Genomic DNA, 16,021 nt, shown 5'->3' on the forward strand with positions numbered 1-16,021 from the left:
TTATGTGCCCTTAGTGTTTTGTTGTTATGATTTTTTGTTTATGACAGTTTCACTGTGTAGCTCTGGCTGGGCTTAAAGTCTTAATCTTCCTGCCTCAATCTCCCAAGTACTAGAATAAAAGGTATATATAGACTTGTCCTTAGCTTTTAAGCACATCTTTTATAAAAAACACTTAGTTAACTTTTATTTTTTATTTTTTATATTCATTTTTATCTTTTAAGAAGTAATTTATCACTTTTATTTTATGTGCATGGATGTATTACCTGCATATCTGTAAGTGCACTGTGTTGTGCAATGCCGCAGAGGTCAGAAAAGGGCATTGGGTTCCCCTGGAACCGAAGTTACAAATGTTTGTTAGCCGCCATGTGGGTGCTGGGAATTGAACCTGAGTCCTCTGAAAGAGCGGCCAGTATTCTTAACTTCTGAGCCATTTCTCCAGCCCCATTTAGCTTACTTTTAAAATCTAATCTGATGCTTTTGATTTTTAATCAGAGAATTTAGCTTCCATTTATAATTACTGTTATAGTTAAATGTTTTTTTATCATCCTAGCACATATTTTGTATTGCCCTGATACTTAAAAAATTACTATCTCATGTATGTACATGATATGGGGACAGTGCACATGCCACAGTATGCGTGTGGAGGTCAAAGGACAACTTTGTGAAGCTGATTCTCCCCATTCACCTTTAAGTGAGTTCCAGGGGTCAAACTCAGATTGCCAGGTGAATTCACAGTTTAACCTCTTCTCAATCATTAGAAGAATCTAGAACATTTAAACTCTTATCCTTCATCCAATTCTTGATTATTTTAGTTATATATCTCCTAAAACAAAAACAAAGTCAGATGTTTTTATATTTAGTGGTTTGCTTGGTTTTGCCTAGTCTCTTGCTAGTATCTTTGCATATAATTCCTTCCTGTGTCCCAGATTTATATGTGAGATCATTTTCCTTTACCCTGAAGTCTACCTTTTGAGACAGGCTTTAATGAAGACGGTTGTTGTTTAATATGTCTAAAGTTGGCCTCTAAAAATTTTCTCTGTGCAAAATTTCAAATGGAGTTCTTTTCTTTCAGTACATAGACTATATTATTCGATTACATTCTCTTGCTAATGTGATGTTGAAGTCTAATTGTCATATTTTATAGATAATATATGTTATTCTCTGTCAGATTTTAAGTTCCTTTCATGGTCTTCAATGTTTTACAGCTATTCTGTCTAATATTCATCCTCTGATTTATGTTGAGCTACTGAGGATTTATGCTAATTAACTCAGAAAAATTCTCAATAATTACACATCTGATACATTGACTTCCATTCTTCCAGTAACGACTGTCTATATTTTTGATTAGATATATTTTAAACTTTGTTGTTCCTCCCTATACTTCCTTAACCTCTTGGTCTTTGGCTTTCTTATCTGCCTTGTCCTTACCGTCGTCATCCATCAGTGTCTCTCCTAGTTCACGTAAACTAGCTCTAATCCCTGCCTGGCTGTGAGTACTTCTTTAATCTACCATCGAGTTTCTAATTTCAGGCAGTATATTTGCAGTTTGAGAAATACAACCTAATCATTTCATTTCAGTTGTTTTGGTAATTCCTTATAGCAGCTTGCCCCTTTGTCACGTTCCAAAGTTTTCCTTTTATTATTTATTTATTTATTATTTTGGGTCTTTTTTGAGCCAGTGTCTCCCTACAGCTTCTGCTGACCTGGAACTCACTATGTAGACCAGGCTGGCCTTGAATTCACAGTGATCCACCTGCCTCTGCCTCCCGAGTGCTGGAATTAAAAACGTGTGCCACCATTCTGACTTTCCTTTTGTTTTTAAATGCACTGGGCACAAGCAGTTTAAGTTGTATATCTGTTCATTTGAGTAAATGAAGGTTCTACAAGTCTATTTCTGCCTTCAGTTTTCCCCTATCCTTTATGCATGTTGCCTTGCTTCCAAATGGGTTTCCTGGTATCTGGCTGAACCTTGTATTTGCTTTACAATGCCATTTTTGGGGAAAATTTAAACAGTTTTTTCAGCTCTTTTTCTTTGGACAAAAGAGGGAAGCAACCCAGTTTCTTAATAACCAAGAACCATTTTCTATTAAATTCTATACTTGAACTCTAATTTGGATTATGCAGGTAGCATGAATCCTGACCTCAAGCTCATATAAGGCCTAGACACTAGTTAGTAATTTCCTTCATTTAGCAACAAAGGTAAACTTTTTATCTTTGATGTATTTTCTGCAATTTTTTCTTATCCATCTTCATACCGATAATGCAACCTTGTGAGCCTCTAAGTTTATAATGAGTCGAACACTTCGAAGGAAGATTTTATCTAGAATGTCCCAAGTTATTCATCATTAAGGCAACACTCAGTGCCATTAAGGCTCACCAGAAATTCTAAGGGAGCAGACCATTTTTAGTACTTATTTGCCTTCAATTTCAAACTCTCCTATTTTTTTCTTAACATATTCCTTTCTTTTATACTAGCTCTGAAAAAAAAGAATTAGCATTGCTTATAATTCACACAGCTCTATTTTGATTCTAATCAGGGCATTTAGTTATATTGGTATTTAGTCTGCCACTATGCCCAATGCCTTGCAACAACTTTGCAATACACATATAAGCTCTACAACAGCACTAATAGATTCATCACAAGGTAATGGTTAAAAAGCAAAGATTAGCATCCAAATGTTGACATCTCAGATGTATAAAATATTCAATTCATTTTATTCTAGAAATAGTCTAAGACCTAGATTTGTGTATTTGTACATCTTTAAATCTAGTCTTTATTTTTTACCCTGTTGGTTCCCTTAATCTGTCTGTTTTCTTTGCTTCCCAAGCTGTGATCTTGGAACTGGAACTCATTCTAAGGTTATTTCCAGTATTTATAAGTGAATGCTAAACATGCTTGTACTTGATTTTTTGTTCCACACTTTCAGTTCTTGCTCAAAATTAAGTGTTCATATATCTATTGGCCACCTGTTGCTAAGTGCTGTCTTTGTGGTGTAATAAAATTACAGATCCTCATAGAAATTTCTATGAGAACCTTCGAGAGATAGAAGCCTAGTCTGACTAGAACAAGACTTCTTGAGTTTGTGCACATCATGAAAAGGAAATGCAATTCCAGTAGGACTCATGGCAGTCCACAAATAAACAACATTAGTCTCAACTTGGGCCTTGTGTTAGTTACTTTTCTGTTGATGTGATAGAACACCATGACCAAGGCAACTTAGAGAAGGAAATATTTGTTGGGCTCACAGTTCCAGAGGGCTAAAAATCCATGATGGTGGGGAGGCATGGTGGCAGGGGTGGCCAGAGCAGAGAGCTGAGCAGAGCATGTGTATCTTCAAGTAGACACAGGAAGCAGAGCACAGCAAAGTGGAAATGGGACATGGCTATCTACTATCAAAGCCCATTCCCAGTGACATGGTCCTCCAGCATTGAATACAACCTTTTGAGCCTCTAAGTTTATAATGAATCAAACACTCCAAGGGAAGATTTTATCTAGAACTTCCCATGTTGTTTATCATTAAGGCAAAACTCAGCGCCATTAAGGTTCACCAGACATTCCAAGGGAGCAGACCATTATTAGTGTGAATTTACCTTAGAGAGCTGTGGAGGCCACATCTCATAAGATTCCATGACGCTCCCCAAACAGCACCACCAAATGAGGACCAGTGTTCAAATACTTCGTGCCTATGGGGGACATTTTCATTCAAGTCACCACATTCTACTCCCTGGCCCCATAGACTCAAGATGATTATCATAATGCAAAATGCATTTAGTCCAACTTCAAAAGTCTTTAGCAGTCTTTAACAATCTCCACACTATTTAAAAATTCCTATGTCCAAAGTCACTTCTGAAATTCAAGGTATTCTCTTAATTATAAGCCCCTGCAAAATCAAAAAGACAAGTTGCATCCTTTCAGTTTACAATAGCCTAGACTATACATTCCCATTCCAGTTGGGAGGAATGGAGGTATAGTTAGGAAATACTGGGCCAAAGCTAGATTGAAAACCAGCAGGGAAAACACCAAATCACGTAGCTTCATGTCTTATGTCTGGGACCTTATATCCAAGGGGTTTGGATGCCTCAGTCCCTCAACCTTTGCTACCTGCAATATATATCTTTCTTTTGGGATGATACTACTCCCTGTACACAACTCTCCTTGGCAGATGTCTCATGGCTCTGGCATCTATCTCCAACATCTTGTGGTCTCCACTGCCAACCAGGCTTCACCTTCACAGCTTCAAGCACTGGCCTCACAGGGCCTGTTGGCCTCTCAGGGTCGACTTTACGGAGGTATTCCCCTGCCACCAGTTGCCTGGCCTCAGCAGCTCTTGGAAATTTCAAGGAAGAACTGATGACCCCACCCCACACACACTCCTGAATCTTTCATGTCTCTAGAGCTATCACCTTAGGACCAACACTGCCAAATGCAGCAGCCAGCTTGTGATAGATCTAGGCTCTTTCATCCACATTATTAACTGTCCTTTTGAGGAAGTTTATCTGTATGGGGTCTTGCTTTGAGGACACTCTTTCCATTGTTCAAATGCAAATCTGGAGGGCTCTCTTTAATGGCTCTTTTCTCCTTAACAATGGCAACATCTCTTCTAGAACATACCTGGGCTGCTCCATTAAACTTCCTACTCTACTTTTCCTCTCTAAACTGTACATTTTTGTTTGTTTATGCCCACTTGCTCGTTCTCTTTGTAGGTTTACATAATATTCACATTAATAACCATACCACCAATTCAGTGTTACACTGTCTTGAAATTTCCTCCACCAAAGAAATTAGTCTATTACATTTTTTATGGATAACTTTTTATTGAGCTTTTTTACTTTCATACATTTCCCACTCAAATCCAGATGCCCTCCTCCATCCATGCCTCTCCCCATCCCCCCACTACACCCTATGCACTCTGCCATACATTCTAAGTCCTTTTCATTCAGGTTTTTGTACCCAAATATCCAGCAGTCCACTACATTTAAATTAAGCTTTGTGCAAGCTCTTGGGCTATGAGCATACAGCAGCTAGATTCCTAGCCCAAATATCCCAGCTTCTGTTTAAGTCCTTGTTTCTCTCTCTGAAAGATCTTAAGCCAGGTCTCTACTAGATCACCCATTAAGCTCTGCTTACAGCATTCAACTGCTTTTCTAGTCCAAACTTCACAAGTCTTCCACAGTCTTCCAAAAACAAATATGATCAGGTTCTTAACAACACCCCACTCCTGGTACCAACTTCTGTAGTAGTTATTTTTCTATTGTTGTGATAGAACACCATGACCAAGGCAACTTACAGAAGGAAGAGTTTAGTGGGTTTACAGCTCCAGTGGGAGAAGAGTCTGTCATAGCCGGGAGGTGGCAGATGTGGCCAGAGCAAAGAAAACTGAGCATTCACTTCTTCAATCAGGCAGGGGAAGCAAAGCAGAAATGGGATGTGGGGCCATCTACTCTCAAAGCTGCCCCTAGTGATGTCTTTCCTTTAGCATGGCCACACCTGCTAAAGGTTCCATGACCGTCCCCAAACAGCACCACCAAATGGGGATCAAGTGTTCAAATACTTGTACTTATGGGGGATGTTCTCATTCAAGCCATTGCATATGAGAATATGTGAGTGTACCAATAGTCAATAATCTGTAATGTCACAACTCTCCGGGTAAAAATTAAACTTACTACTGTCTCACACTATTATTTAGCCTCTGATTTCCCTGATCTTGAAAGAGAATGATAGACTTCTTCAGTTGCAGAAAGCCAGCATTATCAATGAACCACTTTCCTCCCTCCTGGGAGGACCGTTTGTTGAGGCAGGCTGTTTCCCAAGACAACCTGTCTCGTTGAGCAAAGGGTCCCAAGAAGAAATCATAAACCCTCTGTCTCTCAAAAGCAAAGAGTGTTGGGAAGAAAGGGACCATAAGGGGACCATAAACTTCTTAAGAGTGGCCCTGATCCACACATGGTCAGCCAGCCACAGCTATATCCTACATAAGCTCCAATGGCCCCTCCTGTGGGGCAGCAGTCACTCCCAGCATTTGGGAAGGCTGCTGTCCCTTGCTGAGGTGCTTCAATAAACTCAGTCTTGTCTGAGGTCAGGTATGGTCTCCTTCTTTCTCTCCTATCGTTCCTGCATTCTGTGCCCCCAAACCTAACAGAGACTACCATGCTATTAAAAGCCACTCAAAGAAATATTACAGTGAGCTCACTTTCAGAATCCAGAGAAGGACTGACTACAGAGATCGTGGATGTCTTGACATGCCTTTGACAGGACACCGTGTGGTCAATGCAATATATGTTGGTGGCTTTGAGTCTTTGATAAACTATTTGTAACAGCACAACTGGTAGATTCTCCTTGTTTCCCCACCTTGCCATTTGGGCAAACGTAGCTGAGTTCCTTGCGTGAATGCAAGTGCCAAACAATCACTTTGTGGCTGTGAAGGGGAAGTGGAACTGAGAGCTGCCTGATCCAACAGCATTTAAGTCATCTCATAGTACTTCAGAGGAAGGAGATAGGGTAAGAACCAAAGTGCACACTCAGAAGCAGCCTAAGAGCTATAAAAACAAAGGAAAGGGGACAAGTGACTCAAACTCACAGGATCAGTTGACAGGTAACACTGACATATGCTTAGAAACAACCCACCTCCCACCCACTGGCAGTGCTAAGGACCCTGTTTCATCAGGAATAGCCTGATGAAAGCCTCGCTGCAAGGAAAATAAAATGATGTAATACGAAAAGTTTAATCTAGGAAAAAAACGAGCTAGTCAGCCCAAAAGTTAGCTGCAGTTCTTTTCTCCTAGAACGCATAAGAGGGAAATCTACACACACCTGAAAGAAGAGAATATACTCAAAATATACTTCCTCTAATAATTTAATGTTTGTTTCTCTTTCTTATATATGTCATGTCTTTATAACACATGGATGTGTGCTTGACATGCTGAAACCACAGAACACCTTCTCCTAGTCAAGTCATCCCAGGAAGAATCTGCTTCAACAGACGAGGGGGGCAAAAAGTTATTGGACAGCTACTTGTACAGAAATTTGTTTGCACAACTAAAATAAGAAGAGGGAAGATTTGGCTTTAGAGCTGATATCTAGTTTAAATGCTTGAAACAAAATCAAGAGTCAACACCATATAGAAAAATCTCAGGACCTCTCTATTCACTGTCCCTGTTTTGGGGTGAGACACAGGAAACACCTTCAGACACATGAGGAGGAAGAAGGCTCTTAGCCTGTAATGGGACTTGGAAGTTCCCTGGATTCCCCTTGACATTTCCAAAAAGAAACTGAGTGTGGTGTTTCCACCTTGTTTTCAAACTCAAGTAGTATCAGCACACTGCTGGCAGGACAGAAAGTGTCATCAGTTTCTATGACCAACACAGAACAGGATATCAGGACATAGAATACATTCCTTTGCCCACCCTAGTCCTCAAACTTGTAATTTCTAGAAAATAAGAAAGGGTTATTCTAGCACAGGGGAAAAATTCTAGTACATAAGTGATTGCCAATTCATGCCACTTTCAAGAAAAAAGAAATTGAAGGAAAAGAAAAGAAGCCCCTTTATGCCTCTTGCAGTGAAAAGAACACTGGACCTCCAAGATCTCCACATCCTAATCCCCAGGATCTGTGAAGATATTACATTGTATATAGTACATAGGAATTAATTAAGGTTATGAATGATCTGACTTTGAAATAAAGTAATTATCCCAAATTACCCAGGTGGTTCCAATGTAATCATAAAGGTCTTTAAAAGTCAAAATAGAAAATAAAAGCAAAGGTGGGGGAACCATATACATGGCAGTATGACCCTTCAATATCATTGGCTCCTAAAATTGAGGGAAGAAAGATGAGTCAAGGAAATGGGCATCCTCCAGGAACTGGAAGAGGAGATCAGTTCACCTTAGAGTTTCCAGAATGAGCCCAGCCTGACGACACCTTGATCAGGACTTCTGATCGACAATAGTAGTAAAGTTGGTTTGTGTAAAGCCACTAACTGGTGCTAATTTGTGACAGTGACAACAGAAAATTAATACATTCTGTCTCCAACACAGCCCTTCCCTTCCCCAAAGGTAATGACTTTAACTTTTCACATCATGGGTTAGTTGCTCTTACTTTTTTGACTTTTATTACTAAATGAAATTCTATCATATACATTCTTTTCTGGATTCCTTAGCTTCGGGGGGAGGTTTGATAGCAATATTTAAAATATGCATTCATATCTATCCTTTCCACTGCTAAAGGCGTATCTGAAGCTATTACAAATAATATGAGCATCTTGAACGCATCTTCTAGTTCAGTGCCTTGGCACAAACCTAGAGTATAACAGCTCATTGGCAAGGTAACCACAACTTTAGTGGGTTATGACTGTTTTCCAGAACATTCTTATAAGCAGACTTAGTTGTTCCATTTCAACTATATTTGCCATTATTATCTTGTTTTATTTGCTGTTGCTATTGTTTTGCAGTTTTGATATATGTGCATAGCTTTAGTTCATTGTATTATAAAGTAGCACTTTTCTGATTACTAGCGAGTTCACATACTCTCTCATAGATTCATGAGCATTTACATTTCTCCTGTTATGAAGTGCCTACCAAATTACTTGTCCACTTTTCTGTTAGACTGTCTTATTCATATTGATATATAGGAATGTTTAATATGCCTTGAATGTGAACAGTTTTGGGTTATGAATATTAGAAATATCATCTACTCTGGCTTATATTTTTACTCTTTATGTTATCTTTAGATAAACATAATTTGTTCATTTTAGTGTAGCCCAGTATATCAGTCTTCTCCTAAATGCCTAGTGCTTTTCAGATATCTTTCCTCACCTCCAGGTCACTAAGACATTCTTCTAAATTATCCCCTAGAAATACTATTATTTTGACTTTCACATGTAGACATACAATTCCCTTCTGCTTAATTTCATAGATGGCATAAGGTAAAAGTAAAATTTCCCTGGGAAGATATGAATTGACACTGCTCTGTCGTTGAGCAAAGGACTTCTTATCCTCTTGTGCCAAGTCTTACTGTTGCCACAAATCAAGCATCCATATATGGATACTGTTTCTGGACTGTTGGTCTGCTTGTGCAAGCACATGCCAGCACCACACCGCCTTGATAGCCGCAGCTACGCATATGGCTTGCTGTCTGACAGAACATTTTCCACCTGGTTCTGCTTCAAGGTTCTCTTAGATATTCATAGCCCTTTGCATTTCTATATAATATTAAACCAAGCTTTCCCATTTCCACAGAAAAAAATCTGCTGGAAGTATTTTAAAGATTGTATTGACTCTATAGCTAAATATAGGAAGAAGTAGCTTCTTAAAAACTTCTACTTAAGTTATCAATAATACTTTAAAATATTTCATATGAAGGTCAAGCAAATATTTCCTTAGCTCCATCAAAAAGTGGTTAGCATTTTAATACTATTACGCTGTCTTTTAACAATTTTACTTTATATTTTTAGGAATGTAAAAGCATCTATTAGTATGTCAATATAGTGGCAGTCTTCCTAAATTCATTTCTAAACTATAATAACGTATATGTAAATATTTTAGAATTTCCTACAAACAGAATCATGTTGCCGATGCATAGTAATCTGTACTGCTGCTTTTGAACCTTATACTTTTATTTCTTATCTGCTTATTGTGGTAGAGAGACCTCCGGTATAAGGTTGAATGGAAATAAAGCTATCCTGCCTCCTTGTCTCATTTCTGACTGCATAAGAAATGCACCAAACATGACACCTTTAAATATAAATGTATGAAAAACATTTGTCTTTATGGATACACTATATTAAATCAAGAAAGATATATTTTTCCTAGCAGTTAAATATGAATGACTGTTGAATTTTATCAAAAACCTTCTCCCATATATTAAAAATATTTTTTCTCTAATATCCTGTTAGTGTGGCAAACTCATTGATAAACACAATATTCATATTTTCATCTCAAGGGAAAACATTGAACAAAATGCTATATACAAACCACTATACTATCACTAAAACTAGCCCTGAAATAAAGAAAACCAAAGGTTTATAAATAATATATCAACGGAGAAAAACTGAATCATAAGATATTGACCTAATACAAAAAAAGTACAAAAGAGAAACAAAGAACAGATGACATAAATGTGGAACGGATTTTAGGGAGCACATTTAAATCCAGGCATATCAATAATTACACAATACAAATGGTCTAGAATGCCTCAACTAAAAAACAAGTTGTCAGAGTTGATAAGAAAACCAGACTAGACTGCAAACTAGCTAAAACTCACTTAAAACATAAAAATACAAATAGGTTAAAGAGGGAAATGCTGGAAGATACACTATCTCACACTTTCTTTTTCAAAAGAAAAATGCATAGCTACATTGATATCATGTGAGAGGGATTTCAGAACACATTTACAAAGGTCATTTCAAAATGATGAAAGAATCAATTCGACATGAGGAAATAATTATCTTAAACATTTATGTGCTTAATAACAGAACATTCAAAATAACAAAGCAAAAGCTGGTAGAGAAAGGGAGAAATAGCAAAATAACAATGGTTTAAAAAATATTTCGAGTAATTGACAGAACAAATAAGACAGTGGGTGTAAAGAACAGAGCAGTCAAACAATGACCTAACAGACATTTACACAAAATCCACCCAACAACAGAAAAATACACATTCATTTAAAAAGCAAATAGGCTATCACTCAATGACTTAGATAGAGGAGGAAACTCTTTTAACATAAGAAAGCCATACATGGACCCCCCTGCCCCCCCCACCCCACCAGCATGTTAAAAAACTGGAAGATTGTTCTTTAAGGTCAAGGTCCAGAAAAGGATGCTCATTTTCACTTCTGTTCAGTATAGCACCATAAGCAACAGAGCAAAAGGTTTCCAAAGTGGGGAAGTAGATAAGAAGCTCCAACCTTAGCTGAAGAACTATTGGTAACTGATAACTACTGGGGGAGGAAGAGTTGGTTTTCTCTACGACTAGATAGGTTAAGCAGGCTCCAGCAGAGGGATGCACACTGAAGGACATTTGGAGACACAAACTTGACTCCATAGCACTTAATATAGATAACAGGGTATATGAAACCTGGCAAGGGGGGTATTGTAGATAGTGGAGGAGGTCTAAATACAATCAAAATATATTTATGAAATTCATAAAAATAAATTTGGAAGTGGAATCATTTGTATGTTGTATATAACATGATGCTGTACGGAGAAAAGAAAAAAAAAATTCTGCCCAGAACGAGGAACTGTTAGAACTAGTACACAATACAGTTTAAGCCACAGGACATGAAATCAATACTCAGTTGCCTTTTTATACAATGAATAATCCAAAAGGAAATGTAAGAAAATCATTTTATTTGTAATAGCATCAAAAAATTAAATACTGGAGATAGCCTGAGAGGGTGATTCGGACCTCCATTAGTGTAGCAGGTATGGATCTCAGCAGACCGCCAGAGAGTGCCTAGTTCTGGCCTCCCTCTGGCCTCCATGTAGCAGAAGGCCTGAGAACCCAGGGGACTGCCTGAGAGCCCGTTGGTTCTGCCTCCCCGTGGTAGTGAGCTTCTACCAACTGCACCATAACCATCCCCTTACCTGGGATTTTGTGAGGCCCCTCCCAAGGGCCCAAGGGCAGATCTGGCTTTGGTAAGCTAAAGCTGAAATCCTAGCAGACAGCTTGAGAGGGTGGGTTAGGACCTCCATCTGTGTAGCAGCTCAGATCTCAGCAGACCACCAGAGAGTGCCCAGTTCCAGCCTCCCTCTGGCCTCCCTCTGGCCTCCCTCTGGCACAGGGTTGAGAACACAGGGGACTGCCTGAGAGCACCTGGATCCTGCCTCCACGTGGTAAAGGAAGCCTGAGTGTACCTGATGGGAACCTGAATTGTGCTTCTGTGGATACTCCTGAATAGCTGATCTGAAGCCATCAGTTCCCTCCAAATTAAACCTGAGAGAACCTAAACCCTGTACCAACCAGCTTTACATAACCAATAAAGAAAGGATCTAGGCACCTGAATAATACAAACAGAAGCATACTTTGACTTAATTCTCACATCAGAATCATAAACAACGAATTTCACATGCCAAAACCACAACGAAAGAATAATAAAATGGAAAGCCAAAAAACTATGTCCCCACCAAACTCCACCAATTCTGTTGAAGAGTTCTACAAGAGAACCCCCTAGAGATAACCCAGGACACTGAATTTAAAAGAACAATCATAAACATGATCAAGGAATTCAACAATTTAAAGAACACATGAACAAAAATCAAAGAGCTAAAAGAAGATAGGGATAAACTTCTGAATGAATTCACAAAAGGAATAGAAACATTGAAGAAAACTAGGCAGAAATGAAGAAGGAAGTGCAAAATTCAATAAGCCAACTTGAAACAACAGGGAAAAGCCTCACCTTTAGAATGAATGAAATGAAAAACAGAGTATCAACACTGGAGGATAAAGTTGAAGAATTGCAAAGATTATGGAAAATTTTAAAAAAGCCCACAGGAATGGAATATGGAAGAGATGTGGGACACCATGAAAAGACTAAATCTATGGATCATAGGAATAGAGGAAGGAGAAGAATTTCAGGTTAATGGTGTTAACCACATCTTAAACAGGATTATAGAAGAGAATTTCCCGAAATTAAGGAAAGACATCGACATACAAATACAGGAAGCACATAGAACACCAAACAGACAAGATCAGAAAACAAACTCTCCATGACATATCATAATAAAAACACTAAATATACAGAACAAAGAGAGAATACTGAAAGCAGCAAAAGAAAAACAACAAGTCACATACAAAGAAAAGCCCATCAGAATTACAGCTGACTTATCAATGCAAACTATGAAAGCCAGAAGAGCCTGGACCAAGATATTTCCAGTTCTACATGACAATGGATGCCAGCCCAGAATACTATACCCAACAAAAATCTCTATTATAGTTGAAGGGGAAAGAAAAATCTTCCATGACATGAACAGCCCAAAAGAATACATGTCCACAAAACCAGCCCTTCAAAGAATACTTGAAGCAATACAGAGAGCAGAGAAAGAAACAACTATACCCTAGGGGCAATGAAAGAAAATAAACAAAGGTATAATCTAGGAAACCCCAAATTACACAGAAAACACAGATCAAAATGATGGGAACCAACACACATCTTTCAATAATAACCTTAAATATCAATGGACTGAACTTCCCAGTCCCTTAGTCAAAAGACACAGGCTAGTTGAATGGATTAAGAAACAAAATCCAAACTTTTGTTGTCTGAAAGAAACCCATCTCACCTTCAAGGACAGGCACTATCTTAAGGTGAAAGGATGGAAAAGAATATTCCAAGCAAATGGCACTAAGAAACAAGCAGGGGTTGCTATTCTAATACCTGACAAAACAGATTTCAAAGTAAAACTAATCAGAAGAGATAAGGAGGGTCACTTCATTCTGATCAAAAGAACAGTTAACCAAGAAGATATTACAATCCTTAACACATATGCACCAAATTCTGGTGCACCAAAATTCATAAAAACAACACTACGGGACTTTAAGACACAGATTAACCCCAACTCAGTAATAGCAGAGGACTTAAATACCCCACTGTCTCCATTAGACAGGTCAACTGGACAATGAATAAACTGAAAGATGTCTGAATTAAATGATACCATACATCAAATGGACCTAACAGACATCTTTTGAGTATTCCACCAAACAGCAAAGAACACACTTTCTACTCAGCACCCCATGGAACTTTTTCAAAAATTGACTACATACTGGGCCACAAAACAAACCTTAACAAATACAAAAATATTGAAATAATTTCATGTGTTCTATCAGACCACAATGCAATAAAGCTTACCATCAACACTGGAAAAAACCCTAGTCACTACACAAATTCGGCGATTGAACAACACACTCCTAAACAATGAGTGGGTCAAAGGAGAAATTAAGAAAGAAATAAAATAATTCCTGGAATTCACTGAGAAGTGCAATACAACAAAACACAACCTCTGAGACACATTAAAAACAGTCCTAAGAGGGAAGTTTATAGCTCAAAGTGCCTACATTTATAAATTAGAAAGAGCCCTAAATGACCTAACACTGCAACTCAGGACACTGGAAAGGCAAGAACAAATGAAACCCAAGCCCAGAAGAAGAGAAGAAATAACAAAAATAAGAGCAGAAATTAATGAAATAGAAACAAAGAAACAAAGAATCAGTGAATCTAAAAGCTGGTTTTTTGAAAAGCTAAGCAAGATAGACAGACCCTTAGCCCAGTTAACCAAAAGAAAGAGCAAATTCAATTCAACAAAATCAGAGATGAAAGGGGAAACATCATAACAGGCATCCAAAAGATCCAGACCATTATAAGGGAATATTTTTAAAATGTATATGCTACTAAATCTGAAAGTCTAAAAGAAATGGATCAATATCTGATATCATGGGAACTACCAAAGTTAAACCAAGAAGAGATCAATAGTTTAAACAGACACAAAACATATAAGGAAATTGAAGCAGTAATACAAAGCCTCCCAACTAAAAAAAGCGCAGGCCCTTATGGATTTACAGCAGAATTCTTCCAGACATTTAAGGAAGACATCCAACCAATACTACTTAAATTATTCAAAATGATAGTAACAGAGGGAGAACTCCCAAATTCCTTCAATGAAGCCAGCATCACTCTAATACCCAAATCGGGGAAAGACACAACCAAAAAAGAAAAATATAGACCCATATCCTTAATGAACATAGACACAAAAATTCTCAACAAAATGCTTGCAAACCGCATACAGACACACATCAAAAAGATCATTCACCATGATCAAGTAGGCTTTATCCCAGAGATGCAGGGATGGTTCAATATATGCAAGTCAATAAACATCATTAATCATATAAATGGACTCAAAGACAAAAACCACATTGTCATCTCAACAGATGCAGAAAAGGCTTTTGACAAAATTCAGCATGCTTTTATGTTCAAAGTCCTAGAGGCAATCAGACTGTAGTGAACATACCTCAACATAATTAAAGCTATATGCAACAAACCCACAGCCAACATCATTCTAAATCGGAGAAAGCTGGAAACATTCCCATTAAAATCAGGAGCCAGACAATGATGTCCCCTAACTCCACTCCTTTTCAACATAGTGCTTGAAACTCTTGCTAGAGCAATAAGAAAGAAGAAAGAAATTAAAGGATTACTGATTGGAAAAGAAGACGTCAAACTATCACTTTTTGCCGATGATATGATACCGTACATAGGAGATCCCAAAAGTTCCACCAGAAAACTCCTAGAACTGATCAATGCTTTTTGTACAATTGCTGCAAAAAATAAAATGTTTTGGAATAAGTCTGTCATAAGACACCAAAGATCTCTACAATGAAAATTTTAAATTGTTAGAGATTGAGGAAGACACCAGGAGATAGAAGGACCTCCATGTTCATGGATTGGAAGAATTAATATTGTTAAAATGACCATCCTACCAAAAGCGATATATAGATTCAATGCAATCCTAATCAAAATTCCCATGACATACTTCACAGAATTAGAAAAATCCATCCTTAAACTCTTACGGAAGCACAAAAGACCCCGGATAGCCAAAGTAGCCCCGAGTACAAAGAGCAACGCTGGGGATTACTATACCAGATCTCAAAGTATACTACAGAGCTATAGTCATAAAAACAGCATGGTACTGGTGCAAAAACAGACACATAGATCAAGGGACCACCATTGAAGATCCAGACCTGAGTACATGCAATTTCAACCACTTGATATTTGACAAAGGCACCAAGAACACACAATGGAGGAAAGACAGCATCTTCAACAAGTGGTGCTGGCAAAACTGGATCGCCACCTGTAGAAGAATGAAACTAGATCTTTGTCTTTCACCTTGCACAAAAGTAAATGCCAAATGGATCAAAGACCTCAGTGTGAAACTGGAAACCCTGAAACTATTAGAAGAAAATATTGGCAGTAACTTACAAGGTGTAAAAAAGGATTTTCTAAATCAGACAGAAGTTGCTCAGGAATTAAGGTCAGCAA

The sequence above is a fragment of the Nannospalax galili genome, unplaced genomic scaffold, assembly GCF_000622305.1.
Source record: "Nannospalax galili isolate Female #2095 unplaced genomic scaffold, S.galili_v1.0 scaffold20, whole genome shotgun sequence".
Classification (NCBI taxonomy): Eukaryota; Metazoa; Chordata; class Mammalia; order Rodentia; family Spalacidae; genus Nannospalax; species Nannospalax galili.